Here is a 14,915-nt window from a genome sequence, read left to right on the forward strand (position 1 = left end):
CACAATAATAAATCAGATTTTTAAAATCTCAAGAGATGTAAAATATAGCATAGGTTACTTTTCATAGGATCTAGTTCAAAGACAAAGAAGTAGAAGGAAAGAGGAAAAACCCCTTTTTACATTATTTTGTTTTTTCTAGTTGCTGTTTCATAGATAGAGTTGGACTGAGCATCCCAGTATTGAGATTTTAAAACCCATTGATAAAAAGTGCTAAAATTTGAGTCAGTTGAAACTACATTCATGCTAGGTGTGAAATGGAAAGGACCTTTTCGACAAAGCATTGATACAGTTGGGTGCTAATGGCCTACGAGTTCTGACAATTGGTTAGTTTCACTAAATTCTTTAAGTAGTAGAGGTTTGTGCTTTGATACCTGTGAAATGTAGCATTAGCTCAGAGACTGAATGTGATATCAAACCAAGTTTTTTAGATCTTTTCAATAGTAGTTACACTACTTTTTTCTAATAAAGGTGAAATTCTGAAAGTAATTTTAATTTCTGTCAATTTAAATCACCCTAAAAGCCCATTAATTAGAAGCCTGTTATAAATGTCACATGTTGAATTCGGTATCATAGTGGTAGCAGTAATATAAGGGTTTTTTCACATTCTCCATCTGAATGTGTCTGAATAAATTGCTCTGCTTTTCTGTAATCAGTTGCACATTGTTGAAGAACAAGTTTGTATCTAGTTAATTTTATTCCTTCCACTTTGCTATGTATTAGATGAAAAAAAAGTGCTATTATTTGTCCATCCATCTGGTGTAAAATTGTTGCTCAAAATCCTGGAGTTTTGTCTTTCCTTTGGGTAATTCAAAGTAACAAAGGCATATCACATATGTAATGTACATGCGAGATGTACAACTGATGTATTCCTTCATAAAGAGGAATGAAAGCAACCTTGTGTGTTGGGGCAGCATTTTGCTGCAGCAAACAAGCTTTCCCAAGGACTGTTCCTTGGAGCACACAGGGTGTACATAACAGCTGCTATAGGTTCTGTCTTTTGCATGATCTTCTGCTAGACAAACTTGGTGTATAAGGTGTGAGGCAGCCCTCTGCTTGGAAAAAGGGATGTGCCCTGCAACTGTGCTTTCTAGAGACGTGGATGTCAGGGTGGGGTCAACTGAATAAACCTGATACAGTGTCTGAGACTTGGCAGAGGTCTGCTTCTTGCTGTAAATTATTGTGTATTTAACAGCTGGCTTGTTTCACCTGAGGTGTGACTATTATTTTTGTAGGAAGGAGAAGTTAGATGACGGAAAACAGACAAAAAAAAAGAACAAGGAAGGAAGAAAACAGGAGAGGGAGAAGGGAAAGGGGAAAAAGAGCAAAACACAAAATGGAAATATTGAAGATAGAAAAAATATGAAGGCAGAAAGAGAATTAGATATAATAAGTTGCATTTCTAAAGATAAATTATGCTACATCCAGTGTTATAAATGGAAAGAAACTCAAATCATGGAGATAATAGTAAGAATAAAAGATGTGGTGGTATTTCTTTTTTGAAGCATTTTGAAAATCAGACTGGAAAATTAAGAGATTAATTCTTGTCTCCCTGAGATGCATTTTAAATGAACTGTCTTTGTTGTGTAGTAAGTAAAATGTTCTGCAAAAATGATGTTAAACACTTCTTCCAGAAGATACACTGTAAGTAAATCAGTTCAAACAGACATATTAAAGGAAAGGGAGCTATGAAGGATTGCTTGTTTACAAAGATTGAAACTGCATTTTGAAGTACTTGGAAGTTAGGTGAACTGTTGTTTTCATTTGCAAGCAGACTAATACTCTAAACCCAAAAGTTATCAACATGTTGATCTATTCAATTTGTCATTGTCTCGCAGAAGACCAGTGAGCACAATAAGCATAACGGGGACATCCTTCAAACACTGGATAATTAACTGGTATTTATCATGAATACTTAGCTACCATACTTACACAGATTTTTCTTTCTGATATGTTTTTGCTGTATGTGTGTTAAGAAACTGATGAAGCCAAGACCTGTTTTCTGGCCGTGAGGTCAGCCAGAGTGGTCTGGCTCTGTGTGGGTGTTAAACTGTCTTTCAGATGGTCATATCCAAACTGACTGTTTGGAAAGAGCTTCTGGACTGAACCAGCTAAGTGCCTGAGAGGGTGTTAGCTGACCTTGATTGCTAATGTCCCTAGCATCCTTGTGGTAGTGTGAAAGAGCCCACTACCTGGGCCTGTGCCTGGGGACACCAGCCAGTACTGAGCATGAAATCCATGATTTGTTAGAATGTTTTTCCACCTCAGCTGAAGCTATCTTACTACAATGATCCTAATGTACACAGATTTTAAACAGAAGTAGTATGTTAAAAGCTATATTTGGAAGATATTGTCTGCTCTAATTATGTTAAAAGAAATCTGATGTCAGTTTGCTATCACAGTAATATAGAAAATGGAATTTGGAACATTATCTTTGGATGCACAAAGTTTGTGGAATTGGTGGAAGAACATACTGGGACACCAAGAGAGTGGCCACCTTGTGGCAAAGAGGGCCAACAGAATCCTGTAGTGCATTAGGAAAAGCATTGCCAGCAGCATGAGGGATGTGATCCTGCCCCTGTACTCAGCCCTGCTGAGGCCACATCCGGAGTGCTGTTTCCAGTTCTGGGATCCTCAGCATAAGAGAGACATGGAGCTCCTGGAGCAGGTCCAGTGGAGGGCTATGAGGATGACTGGGGGACTGGAGCGCCTCTCTTATGAGGAAGGGCTGAGGGATCTGGGCCTGTTCAGCCTTGAGAAGAGATGACTGGGAGGGGACTTCATCAGTGTGTATAAATGTCTAAAAGGGAGAGACATCCAAGAGGATGGAGCCAGGCTCTGCTTGGTGGTGCAAACCACTAGGGCAAGAGGCAATGGACAGAAACTGATGCGCAGGAAGTTCCACCTGAATATGAGGAAGAACTTTTTACTGTGCAGTGGCTATGCAGTGGAACAGATTGCCTGGAGAGGGTGTGGAGTCTCCCTCACTGGGGATATTGAAGAACTGTCTGGACACAATCCTATGCCATGTTCTCTAGGATAACCCTACTTGAGAAAGGAGGCTGGACGAGATGACCTACTGTGGTCTCTTCCAACCTGACTGATAGTGTGCCCATACTCCCAAATGGATTACAAGAGATTTACCAAACAAGCACAAAACCTGCACACAAAATAAACCTCTAGCTGACAGTTCCTTACTGTCACAATTATTTGCCTGGTAATAGTAGCCTGTACAAAAATGGCTAGCAGATATTAATAATAAACATCCAGAGGCCTAACAGACTCTTTTTGGGAAGTCCTGTCTTGCCATTAATATGGTTTATAGTCTTTAGAGCAGTAGAATCCCTTTGCATTAATTCAGTGCCAAAGTGTTTTCCCCAAACCCTTGCTATGACCCCTACAAAGTATTTGCTTTGCTCTTTGCCAGGAAGACATTTCTTCTCAAATTACTTTGCAGATGCCTATTCTGAATTTATTGCCATTCTTTTGCTAATTCAATATTATTCTCGCAGGACGTGGCCTCATTAACTGGTGCCCATGGTGGAATATCTGCATACATTGCTGGAACATAGTTCAGTAGACTATATTATATTAGAAAGACATGAGTCTGAGCCAAGCTTGCAACCAATATACATACCAATTAAATTACACACAGAAGCATTTACTGATTAAGGACAAGCAATGCTGTGTTTTGAAGAACACAGTTTGTAATTTTTTTGTTGTCCTACTGACTGTACAGTTGAAATGATAATGAAAATTGCTGAGACTGTAGTTCTTTTTTATTAAAGTTCTTAATCTTGTGAACTTTAAAATTCAGTTAGATTGGTGTCTTGTTGGTTTTTCCCTGTGAAATTCTGAGATTATGACTAGATGGCATTCCATACATTATCTAATTCCTGTAAAAGAGATGAGATTATCACAGAATCAGACTTAGACTACGAGAGGCTGGGCCCAGATGAAGTAGTATAGCTTTTTTTAATGTTTTGTTGCGCAGCTTTTACAGCATGCGTGTGATTATAGGTTAGGAAGAAATTCTCCACTGAAAGGGTTGTCATGCATTGTAACAGGCTGCCAAGGAAGTGGTTGAGTCACCATCCCTGGAGGTGCTTAAAAAGCATGTAGATGTGGCATGTAGAGACATGGTTTAGTGGTGGACTTGGAAATGAGTGCTAAGGTACTGGTTAGGATCATGATCTCTGCGGTCTTTTCCAATCTAAATGAGTCTATGACTTCATGATGTGATGGTCATGGGTTTTCTTACTTTCTCCGAAGAATTTTAAAAGTACTTAATCTTTGCTTTTACAAACATTTTTGTCAGTGTGCATGTTACCAAGTATCTACCCTGCGTTAGGGAAGGCAAAGTCCAAAGGGAGAATGTGGAGCAGAAAGTGGTCTGTGTGACCCTTAGTTTCTGCACTCCTTCCTTCCAGAGTTTAGACCTAGACTCAGGGAAAACTCTTTATCTCTTTTATAGAATATTCTAGTTGTTACTAGACCAAATTTAATTCTGAGTAAGGTCTGTCAATCTTGGTTTTCAGGTTTGTGCTTAGGAGGTAATTTTCAGCTGAGAATATTAAGTGCTTTGGAAATGGGCCATTGCTTAAAACTCCTTAAGAAGCCAAGATCAGCATCACCCTCAGGTTAAGTATGACTTTGTTAAACCTTGTGACTGAAGAGATGGGCTTCGGAATTCAGTTCGGAGCTTTCTTTCCTAATCTAGCTGTTCTCACAGTTGAAGAAACATTTGCTGGGGAAATGGGAAGGAAAAGGAAAAGGAAAATGTGGAAGGTCTGCTACAGCAGACTATGAATTCAGAGGGGGAAAGTGAGAGAGTCTAGTTAAACCAGTCTAGAATCGAGAAGGCCCTTGGAGAGGGTGCTGATGTTATGGAAATATGAATTGGAAGGTTTTTCTGATGAGTCATGTGCTCTGAAATTAGTTGAGAATGTTGCTCTTCCAACCGTGAGACTGTGCTTGGGAATACCCATATTTCCAAAAAACTCTTCTAAGACTCAGAGGCTTGTGGCTTCTCAGGTTAGACCTGAAGCTTGGAGGTCTGGGTAATGTTTATTATGTGGGTTCTTCGATTGCTTTATATTAATAGTCTCAATATTGTGCTCAATCACCTACATTTGATTCCACTACAGGCATTCAGTAGCTGGGTGCTGTAGCAGGAAACACACAAACTGACAGAGTTTGTTATACTTTGATAAAAAATTGTGGGTAAACAACTGTAGGTAAATTCTCACTCCTTGACAATTGCAGGACTGTGAATATAATGATATTATGAAGGCAGAATGTAGATAGATTGGTCAATAGTACAGCAACAAAATGTCAATTATTCTATAGCAACAAGACTATAATTTTTGCAAATAATATCTTAATCAAGTAGTAGGGAGGCTCTTGTCTGAGTAACTGAAGGAAGTGGGTCTTATGCAGTGTGGCTAGAAGTGTGTGTGGCATTAATATCATAACACTGTTTTCCTTCATGTTTTTCAGTAAATCCACAAGGAATGATGAGGCCAGCTGTTGGCATTTGCCAAGGGTAAGCAGTTTAGAAGAGAAAAAACATGGTAGGAATAACACTCAGGTCTTGAGCAGTGACAGCAGAGGCTTTGACATAGAGCAGCTAAAGGGCACTGGAAAAGGGGTCTGATCTGTTGTGCCAGCTGCTCTCCAGAGGTTTGTAGTTTCAGAACTCTTTGCAAACACTCAATTGAAAAGCCTGTGTTCAACAGCTGCATTGCTCTGAAAGATTGTCCTTAGCATGGTCATATGTGTGTTTGTACTGCTTCTTGTCTCCTTTTCCACCATATTTCTGCCTTTTAGACTGTGAGGTACTGAGTGGTGTGCTGTGGGATGTGTCCTGGGGGGATGTGCAGCCACACTCCAGCCCACATACATGGGTTCACAGTACGGAAGGTAGACAGAGGGTCTGCAGGAATGGGTATTCACAGAGGTTGCTAAGATAAGCATGAGGTTCAGGTTCTCAACATTTTTTATCTAGATCTTGAGGCAGTTTGTTTTTTCAAAAGCTGAGATTTTGAGCATGTAATTACATGGACCTTGAAATTAAGGTGCTGGGCAGGTTTCTGCAATTCCTGTGCCTAAAATCTCATCTTGATGGGAAATTACCTTCTCAGACAGAAACATCAAGGAGAGGATAAGACAGAATATGTCTACAGATCCTACTTTATACATTTCTTACTGTTTTAGATGCAGTGAGGTTTTCCTTAAAAAATAGAATTTGAGATTTGGTCAAAACAATAGAAATGTTTGAAAAAGCATTTAAAATCACTTTTGCGTATGTCACGTGTAAAACCATGTGGCTGTGATTAAACAAGCTCATTGTGTGCAAAAGCTAGGGGATGACTGTTGCTGAGCATAACTTGCTTTAAACAGATTTTTCAGAAGGATTATCAGATCATGATCAGACTGTAAAAACAGAAAATATGAGCGGCAGCAGAGATCTGAAAAACAGACAGAGAAATGATCCTGGATTCCATCAAAACCCAAAAGTTTATACTACTTCATGTTACAGCTTTGATAAAATGGAAGTTGATGAATGGCTGCTGTTAATAATTTTATATTTGGCTTGTGTTTTAGTTTTCAGGATACTTTATTGTAAAAATTTTTTATTGCTCATTCTTGGTATGGGTTTTGTTTGTTTTTACAGAGACAGACTGCATATTTATAGTGCAGCAACTCTCCACATTCTGTCTGGATAGCTCTTGAAGGAGGAGCATGGAGAAAGCATGGCTATGTAGACAAGTTAGTATTGCATTATTTGAACATTCATCTGAATCTAATGTGGCTCTTCTGGCTGATACGACAGTAATTTCTACTTTTCTCAATCAAACCTGCCTTTTCCATATATGAGTGTGTATGTGTGTGTGTGTGTATAAAAATCTTGGGACAAGAGTGGGGAGTTTGTGCAACTGTTGCTCCTCTCTTTGTTAAAAAAAATATAATAAAACCAGGTAGTGGATTTGCTTCATATGGAAGCTTGTAGGCCCTACTTTTGTTGTTTGCTTCAAAGAATAGCTGCAGAAGCACCTTAGTGCTGTAGCCCTATTTTATGATGTGACCCAAGTCACTCCTGTATTGTATAGATGTAGAGAAGATACCAGACTGTAGTAAAACATGTAACAATCTCATGGACATGATGTTATATATAAGTTGTGATAATTGCTGTCTTACTCTGTTCCTCTGTGAAATAGTCCTTTAAATCCTTCAGGTTTTTTGTGTCCATGCAATGTTCTCTTCTCTCTTTGTAGTGTAGGAGATCCATCCTATTCTCTTTTGCTTCACTTCTCCTGTTGTGCTTTTTTCTACATCAGAGCAGCAAATGCTCCAGGAATCAAATGGTAATTTAGGTTTGCTTATATCTAGGGTGCACACAGCTAGGAGCTGCATACTGCACCATGGAATAACTCCTTCAGTTTTTAGAGTTGTATGTATTAAACAGGTCAGCAAAGACAAAAGAATTTGAATTCTCTGCTATTGTTACATTTTGCATCAGTATAAATCCTCAATTTTAATGAAAGTTTTGATATATGTCACAAAACTGGTGGAGGGTTAGATATTACAGATTGAGTATTGGATGATACCAGTCAAAAATTGTCTTTTCCTGCTATGAGCTCAAGAACACTGTAAAAAGATTGAATTATTCTTGTTTGGTTACTGTTGGTCTGGTAGTGTCTTGAGATCCTGTCTATGTGAAGTTACAGGCAGATTTCTTATGTATTTCAACAAAGGTAGGATTTTATTCAGTATGTTAGGTAGTTGTGGGCCTTGTGCTGGTTCTTACATGGCCCAAATATGTAAAAAATGTTTTCTGTGAATTATGCCTTTATTACACAAACAAGCCAAAACAGCTCTCCGCAGCTAGAAGTGTTTTCGTTCAAAGCCATGACAATCAGTTTCTGCTAATAAGCTGCCATCATGGGGAACCCCCAAAGCCTTCTGGAATGTGCTTTCTGCAAAGATGACACTCTAGTTTATCTAAGCCATGTTAAGGTGGTATTTTTTTGTTGTTGTTGTCTTAATGTCTCTGAATATATGCTTTTATCAGCTGGATTTTAAAATGTCTGAGTTCCAGATTTCTAAATGATATGTGTAACACGCCCTGAAGTAGAATGAACTTTGGAAGTTCAGATTTGGAAGGAGAGATTTTTTCCATCTAATTTCTTTTATTATAATAGAATATTATGAACCATATGATAGGTTAATTGAGTTAATCAAGATATTAAGAAGATGTTTAGTTTTCTTATTAGTGATATTCAAACTCTTAAAGGCAACATAATGGGGAAGATGTCTCTTCTAGTCCAGGAGAAACACTTTTTAGAGAACTTTTAGAAATACCCTAACACAAGTACTGAATACTTTCTGTGGCCAGTAAATTTCAGGAGGTCACATGTTCATTCTGCGAAAAAAACTGACGATTCGTGAAAGCCCATATACCTTGTTTCAAAAATAGCAGTAAAATTTCAGTAACCTGTACATCCCAGGGTGCTTGAGCAGTTAAGATTGGAGTTGTAGGAAGGATTATATAGATGCATTGAGAATTTACTTTCTTCCTTAGGGTTCTACAACCCCATTTCCTGTGGTTGGAAACATTAGTTTTCCGTGATCTGACCTGCTGCTTTGTATGACATAAGGCTGTGAGAGTAAGAGGTCTATGCCTAATAAAGCTCCTCTCAGAATACACTCTGACAGCTATTGGCTGCATTTTGGAGAGAACCTATTACGTTCTTTCATCTACTCAGCAGTATTCATTGATCCAGAAGAAAACCTTCCTCCCAGGTTCAGATGTGCAAAGAAGTGACTGAGTGTGCACGCTTCCATTGACACATAGTCGCTGGGGACTGAACGGCCAGGCTGAGGTCTTCATTTTCTCTGCCACAGGTCAGAGTTGCAGCAGCTGCCAAGGCAAATTTGGGCTTGCTGTGAGTATTGGTATTTGTCATTCATTAGGCTTAAAGTGTCTCGTTGTATGAAGAGGGGTAAGAGCAGCCAGTTGCTTAAATGGTGTAAAAGCTGTTGCATTCCTGTGCTGGACAGTTTGTACTGTTGCTGTAATTGAAGCATCAGTATTAAATCTGTAGTGTATTTCTGAGCTGTTTCAAATACAGAGTTGTACACCTGAACTTCATACAACAGTATCTAGAAATAATATATTCAGGTCACAATTGTCTTGTTGTGGAAGCACAGGCATAAGAATCTTGACAATGAGGGGTTTGTTCCTGGCTTTGCCAGAGTTGGCCTGTGACTTTGGAGAGCTTGTCTGACCCTGCCTTCCCAGAAATGCATAGACACCTTGTTCCCATGTTATTTTAATTCCTTTGGTGAATATTATCTTTAGTGTCTTTTCTTTCAGTTTGCCTGGCTGCAAAACGGGGATATTTCTGTAGGAAGTTTGCCATTCTTACACACTTGTGAGAATTTTTTGAGACATTTGAATGACAGGTGCTATGTAAAATCAAGTCAGTATTATATACCGTGAGTGGAAAGAGCTCTGTGAATGTTGGCACCTGAGCAGAGTCATTAATCCTAGAAGACGTCATGCACCAAAATGTATTGGAAATCAGAATATTGAAACTGCAAATAAAATAACAATTGAAATTGGAAACATTTCTAACCATGAAAAGAATGAGTTAAAGTATCTCCTAAGAGCCGAGTTGTCTCTATTGAAACCAAGACTATCTATCTGAAACAAGTAATTCATGGAGGAGTTATAGACTTGATACAGAAATCAGAACTGAATTTCCTTGCTTATGTATGCACAAGAAAATGGTCTTTTCTGGCCTAAAATATCCATGCATATACATATTTTTTTCAGCTGAACAGTCAGTTGTAAGTTTGTGGCTAAATAGTGCTTTTCTCTAGAGGGATTTAAATTCCATCAAAGCTATTATTTTGAACTGTATAATGTAAGCTTGTTATGTAGACAAACATAATGGCCCGGCTGTTTATTTTAGGCAACTCTCTCCAACTGTATGGATAAATACATGTTGGAGATAATGTTGATCTCCAGCATGCGTCTCCTTGCTGAAGTTTATATTGCACATGCTCAGTGTAGTGAATGAAACAAATGTGTCTAAGTAGAAAGAAAATTCTGCAGACACATCATTGCCTTACAGGCAACTCCTGTTGGCTGAGTCTCAGTTACTCTTGTCCACTGTTAAGCCTCAAGTGTGGGATTTGGAGAGTCTGTCCAAGGAATTGATGAGGATAGATCATATTTTTGAAAGAAGGGCATTATGACATTTGTGTTTTGTTCTTGGTGAGGTATTGGACTGCCCCACCAGTAGACCTGAGAGAAGGAAGGTTAGACAGTTTTTCCTGAACAGAAATAAAATAGTTGACAATGTGATCTGGCTAACTATGAATGAAATACGATTTTTGAGCATACTTAATCCCTCTAGTATCTCATGCAAATGCTATCTCAAATAAACAGTGTAAGGAGGAATCCATATTTTCATAAGCAAAATAATGCTTTGGCTATTTTAACAAAGAAGGTAAAAATTACCCAACACACTGTTGGTGAAGAGATTGGTTTGGCTTGTTTATGGGATAATTAACAAGTTTTTGAAAAAGGTTGCAGTAGCACTTACTGAGAATACTATAGACAGTTACTGTGTTGCTAGTATGTTTGCAAGGTTAGACCAAAGTGTGGGTAAGATTTCTCACTTCATGTCACAAAGCAGCCCATGATGTGGTGGTCTCAAAGAATCATTGAGAGTTTGTCTGGTAATTTCAGTGGAACCAGGATTTCATATGCAAAATTAAATAACATCAATATCTTGCTTATTCTAAAATTCTCATTTGCTACCCAAAACTCTTGGACTTCAACAAATCCTTTGTGTTTGCAGAGTCTATAACTGGGCTCAACTTAATATGATTGTGCAGTTCTTTCTGACTTACTCTTTTTTACAAGAAAAATCATTGATATGAGAAAGATTGACAGAATAGTATGTGAAATATTCAGAATTATCCCCATTCTTAAATATGGTGTCTTGGTTAATAACGGAGAACTGAGGTGTTAGCCTGCAAAATTTGTGTTGCATAAAGAGAGGTTTTGTGGTATATTTTTCTTTGAATGGCATTTTACAATTTTGTGCAGAATAGATCATTATTCTCTGTGTGTGTGTGTCTGTGTCCTGTTCTTTCATGTTATTGTTGAGCCTGAACAGATAACAGAACTCATGTCCCAGTTATACCAACAATCGGCATAGAATTTATGTGTATGTAAGAAGTTTCAGATTTTCAAATAAGCAGTTCAAAATATGAATGTCACTGTTGCTATGTATTTTTCCCCAATCTCATTTAGCAGTCAAGCAACCAGTTTTTGGTGAAGTTTTCACAAAAACATCAGATGCAGTTTCATAAAAGGCCTAAGCTATTAAATTCTGGCAAAATTACAGAGACAAATTTACAAAAAAAGTAACCAGGTAACTGGTTAACGTGGCATTTTAAGTGGACTTGGAAACGGAAACTATTTCCTTGCAATGATACAGAATACAATGTATCACAGGAAAGGAGAGAGGCAGGGCCATTTACAATAATTAGCTTCTAAATTCTTGTGGTCTGTGACAGAATCGGCTGGAACTGCTGGACTAGATTCTGTCAAGCTGTCATGGTTCATTCTTGTACTCAGTTTTAAGCAGTATCAATTGCAGGCTCAGACTATCTTTTAAAGCAAAATATTTGGAAATAACTTACATCTACAGCTATCTAGTTAGTTCTAAATTTAATCTTTCCTGTATACCAAAGGTGTCAGTGGAGAGTGAGGTACAAGGAAAATACAGAGGAAGCTCAGTATCTTTGGTGGATAATCTTGAAAAATATCAGTTGGGAAAATACAAGAATTACCAAAGAATGACCTCTGGATGCATTTTTTTTTCAGTGAACTATGGGAGGTTTCATTATGCTCAGTTTGACTTTAACTGTGAAAGCTCTTCATCTGGAGTATGTCTGACTGTAGTGATCATTAACAATGATTACGTTTTAAATTGAGATGCTGATGGCAGAGAAAGTGGGGGATTTTACCAAGAGGACATCAACCAGCCTTACTATGCAGACATAAAAATTTTTCATAATGATTAAAAAATATACATTCATGGTCTACTTTTCTGTAGGTTTCCTGATAATCTAAGAATTTGTATCATAGCACATGATTTAAATACTTTGACAGTTGTATACTCTAGTCCATCATTTATCTGTCAGTGAATGACAAGTCCTTGCAGCCAGAGATAGTTTGACTCTATTAATACACTTCCCCAAAATCTAATGGGAATGATTTGATGTCAAATCATTACAAAATAATAAGTGGTCTGCAGTGGACCTTTCATAAAGATCTTCCCCTAGAACTGTACATCTCATATTCCAATTAATCATATGTGTTCATTAGAAATTGGGCTCTGTCAGCCACACACAGTTATGCTAAAAGATAACTCTGTTTGGATGAATGTGGAGAAAAAGAAGTACTGGCTCTCAAAATGCGAGGACGGACACGAGGACTAATTTTCTCTTGTACTTTCTCTAGGATGCAACTTCCTCAGACAAACGGCAATCCTTGGTACCAGTGCCTGAAGGGCAGGGCTATTCGTTTTCATGAGAGCCCTTCAGCTAATAATGAGCTGTTCAACACAAAGTTGACTGTATCTGCACATTGCAGTGTCAGAGATTTTGTTACCTGCTTAAGCAGCACCAAGCCGTCTGGGGAAAACAGCACCTCTGCAAAAAGGAAAAGAAAATGATGTTGCATCCAAGGCAGCAGGAGGTGCTGCTCTGCTTTCAAGCCCCAAGCAAGCACTGTTGCATGGTGCTTTGGTTTGGATTTTGTTATCTGTAGCTCAGAGTTCAGTTTACTGCACTTGGTTGCATGGTGTTAGTATGCCCAGTGGCTGCAATTCTGACTGATCATAAAAGGGGAAAAGACTCTTTATGGTCTGCAGAAAAGATCCTGGGTGTCTCTTCAAAGGCTGGACAACAAAGAGTATCCAAGGATTGTTGTAAAAGTGCTATTAATGTTGTAAAAGCAAATATTTAATAATACATGCTAGATTTATCTGTAAAGCCTCTTGTTTTATCTGGAAGTAATAATTTAGTCACTTTTTATTTGCTGAAAATAAACACTCACTGAATATTAGTACATCTGTACTAATACACATGTACACTATCCATTAGTACATGTATACTGAACAAAAGATACATTTTATTTCTTTTCTTCTTCTGTAAAACCTGTACACCTTGTAGTTACACCATACATTAACTTAGTTCAGCTTCTTGATGATTTAAGGGTACTAATTATTATGATTTATCTTTACCAAAAATCTGTCCAGTGCTGGGCTGAGTAAAACTTTCAAGGTCTTGGAACAAATGAGTGACTTATGAAATAAAAGATGAAGAGAAGTATAGAGAGCTAAGGAAATCAGTGAGAATCTAAAGCGAGTTAGTATTTTCATACAATCCTTATTCTCCCTGTAATGTAGTCTTGTTTTACTTGTTTGCATATTTTTTTTTCCTGTGCTCTACTTTATGCTGAACACATGTAGTGGACTTCAGTCCTTGCTTTGTCATAAGGTTGCTTTGGATAAAGTCTTTACTGTCACTCTGAAACAGTTTTTGAAGGAAGAGGAGGCAAGGGTAGGCATTATAGATAAATGTCAGAATACCGTTCTGATAGTCAACATCTTGGAGTGACTTCGATAAAACATGAGTTTTCCTGGTTCCTCTACGGAAGTGAGGAAGTAACCAACCCTATTTCTCGGATGTGAACACGTGTGGTAACATACGGACAAGTGATCTACCACAGACAGACCAGGCTTTGTTTCAAGAGAACACTGGGAGCAAGCCAAAATAAGGCTTTTAGAGTACAGAAGCACATGGGAGGCGTAGATTAAAAAGATATTCAGAGAAAATATTTTTCTCTGTGGTCATAGCATACTTAACTGCAGTCAGCTTGCTGAGCATAAAAATAAGCTGCTGAATGCACCTTTCAATTAATTTTAATATGAAGAATTCCTCAGGATAATTGATGCACCGTAACAGAAAATTAAAATCTAGGGAAAGTTCAGGGAAGCGAAGGTAGTATTACATTTTCTGGAAGCATCTACTCAGATGTGCCTGCAGGAAAGAAGAGGCCTGTTCTCTACAGTCACCAGTTAGGTGAGGCAAAGGCAATTTTTTAATTGAACTTACTAGGAAAATAAGAAATATAAAGAGGCAAGGAAAATTAGTACACTAAAGGTGTAATAGGGGAAGTACTGATCTCTTCTCTTTGGTGCCCAGTGACAGGACCCGAGGGAGTGGCCTGAAGTGTGTCAGGGGAGGTTTAGGCTGGATATTAGGAAAGGGTAAAACACCAGCGGGTGTTTGAGCACTGGAAGAGGCTCCCCAGGTCACAGTACCAAGCCTGACGGAATTCGAGAAGCGTTTGGACAATGCTCTCCTGGCCCATGATGTGACTGTTGGGGATGGTCCTGTGGTGGGTCAGGGGCTGGACTCAATGATCCTTGTGGGTCCCCTCCAACTCAGGGTATTCTATGATTCTCTTTTGAGATGTGGACTAGTGTGCTTTATTTTTATAGTCTGTGATGCTGAAAGGAGCTCATAGGTGATGTTTTTACTGTGTGTGTTACTGCTGCTAAAAACTTCAGAGCTGAACTATTTTCATAAACTAAAAATTGAAGAAATTTTACACAGCAGGAAAACTTATAAAAATAATTTTTCCACTTTTTGGCCACGTGTATCCTGTTCCTTATGGTTATTCAAAGTGTCAGTCCTACAAATGAACTAAAATACAAGCCTAGAAAATCATACCGCTTATGTGTTTCTTTGATAAGCAAAACCATATGAAATTACACATATGATTAGATCTGCCAGTTTCTGTGGAATGACAATTTTTCCCTAAC

General features: G+C 38.3%; 1 protein-coding gene across 3 annotated transcripts in view; it reads left to right on the forward strand.

Annotated features, from left to right (window-relative positions):
- The first annotated feature begins 1,318 nt into the window (after positions 1–1,318).
- The window catches only part of TMEM200A (transmembrane protein 200A), a 46,824-nt gene continuing 33,227 nt past the window's right edge, over positions 1,319–14,915 (forward strand). Inside the window, exons 1-3 of one of the 3 annotated variants that reach the window (XR_001863722.1) lie at positions 1,319–5,542; positions 6,674–6,768; positions 11,773–11,876. The gene's annotated coding sequence lies outside the window, so the exon portion shown is untranslated. Of the gene's footprint in view, positions 5,543–6,673; positions 6,769–11,772; positions 11,877–14,915 lie in introns of those variants that run through there. The other 2 variants (XM_017739465.1, XM_017739464.1) reach the window with 2 other exon arrangements.

The sequence above is a fragment of the Corvus brachyrhynchos genome, unplaced genomic scaffold (assembly GCF_000691975.1).
Source record: "Corvus brachyrhynchos isolate BGI_N302 unplaced genomic scaffold, ASM69197v1 scaffold14, whole genome shotgun sequence".
NCBI classification, from domain to species: domain Eukaryota; kingdom Metazoa; phylum Chordata; class Aves; order Passeriformes; family Corvidae; genus Corvus; species Corvus brachyrhynchos.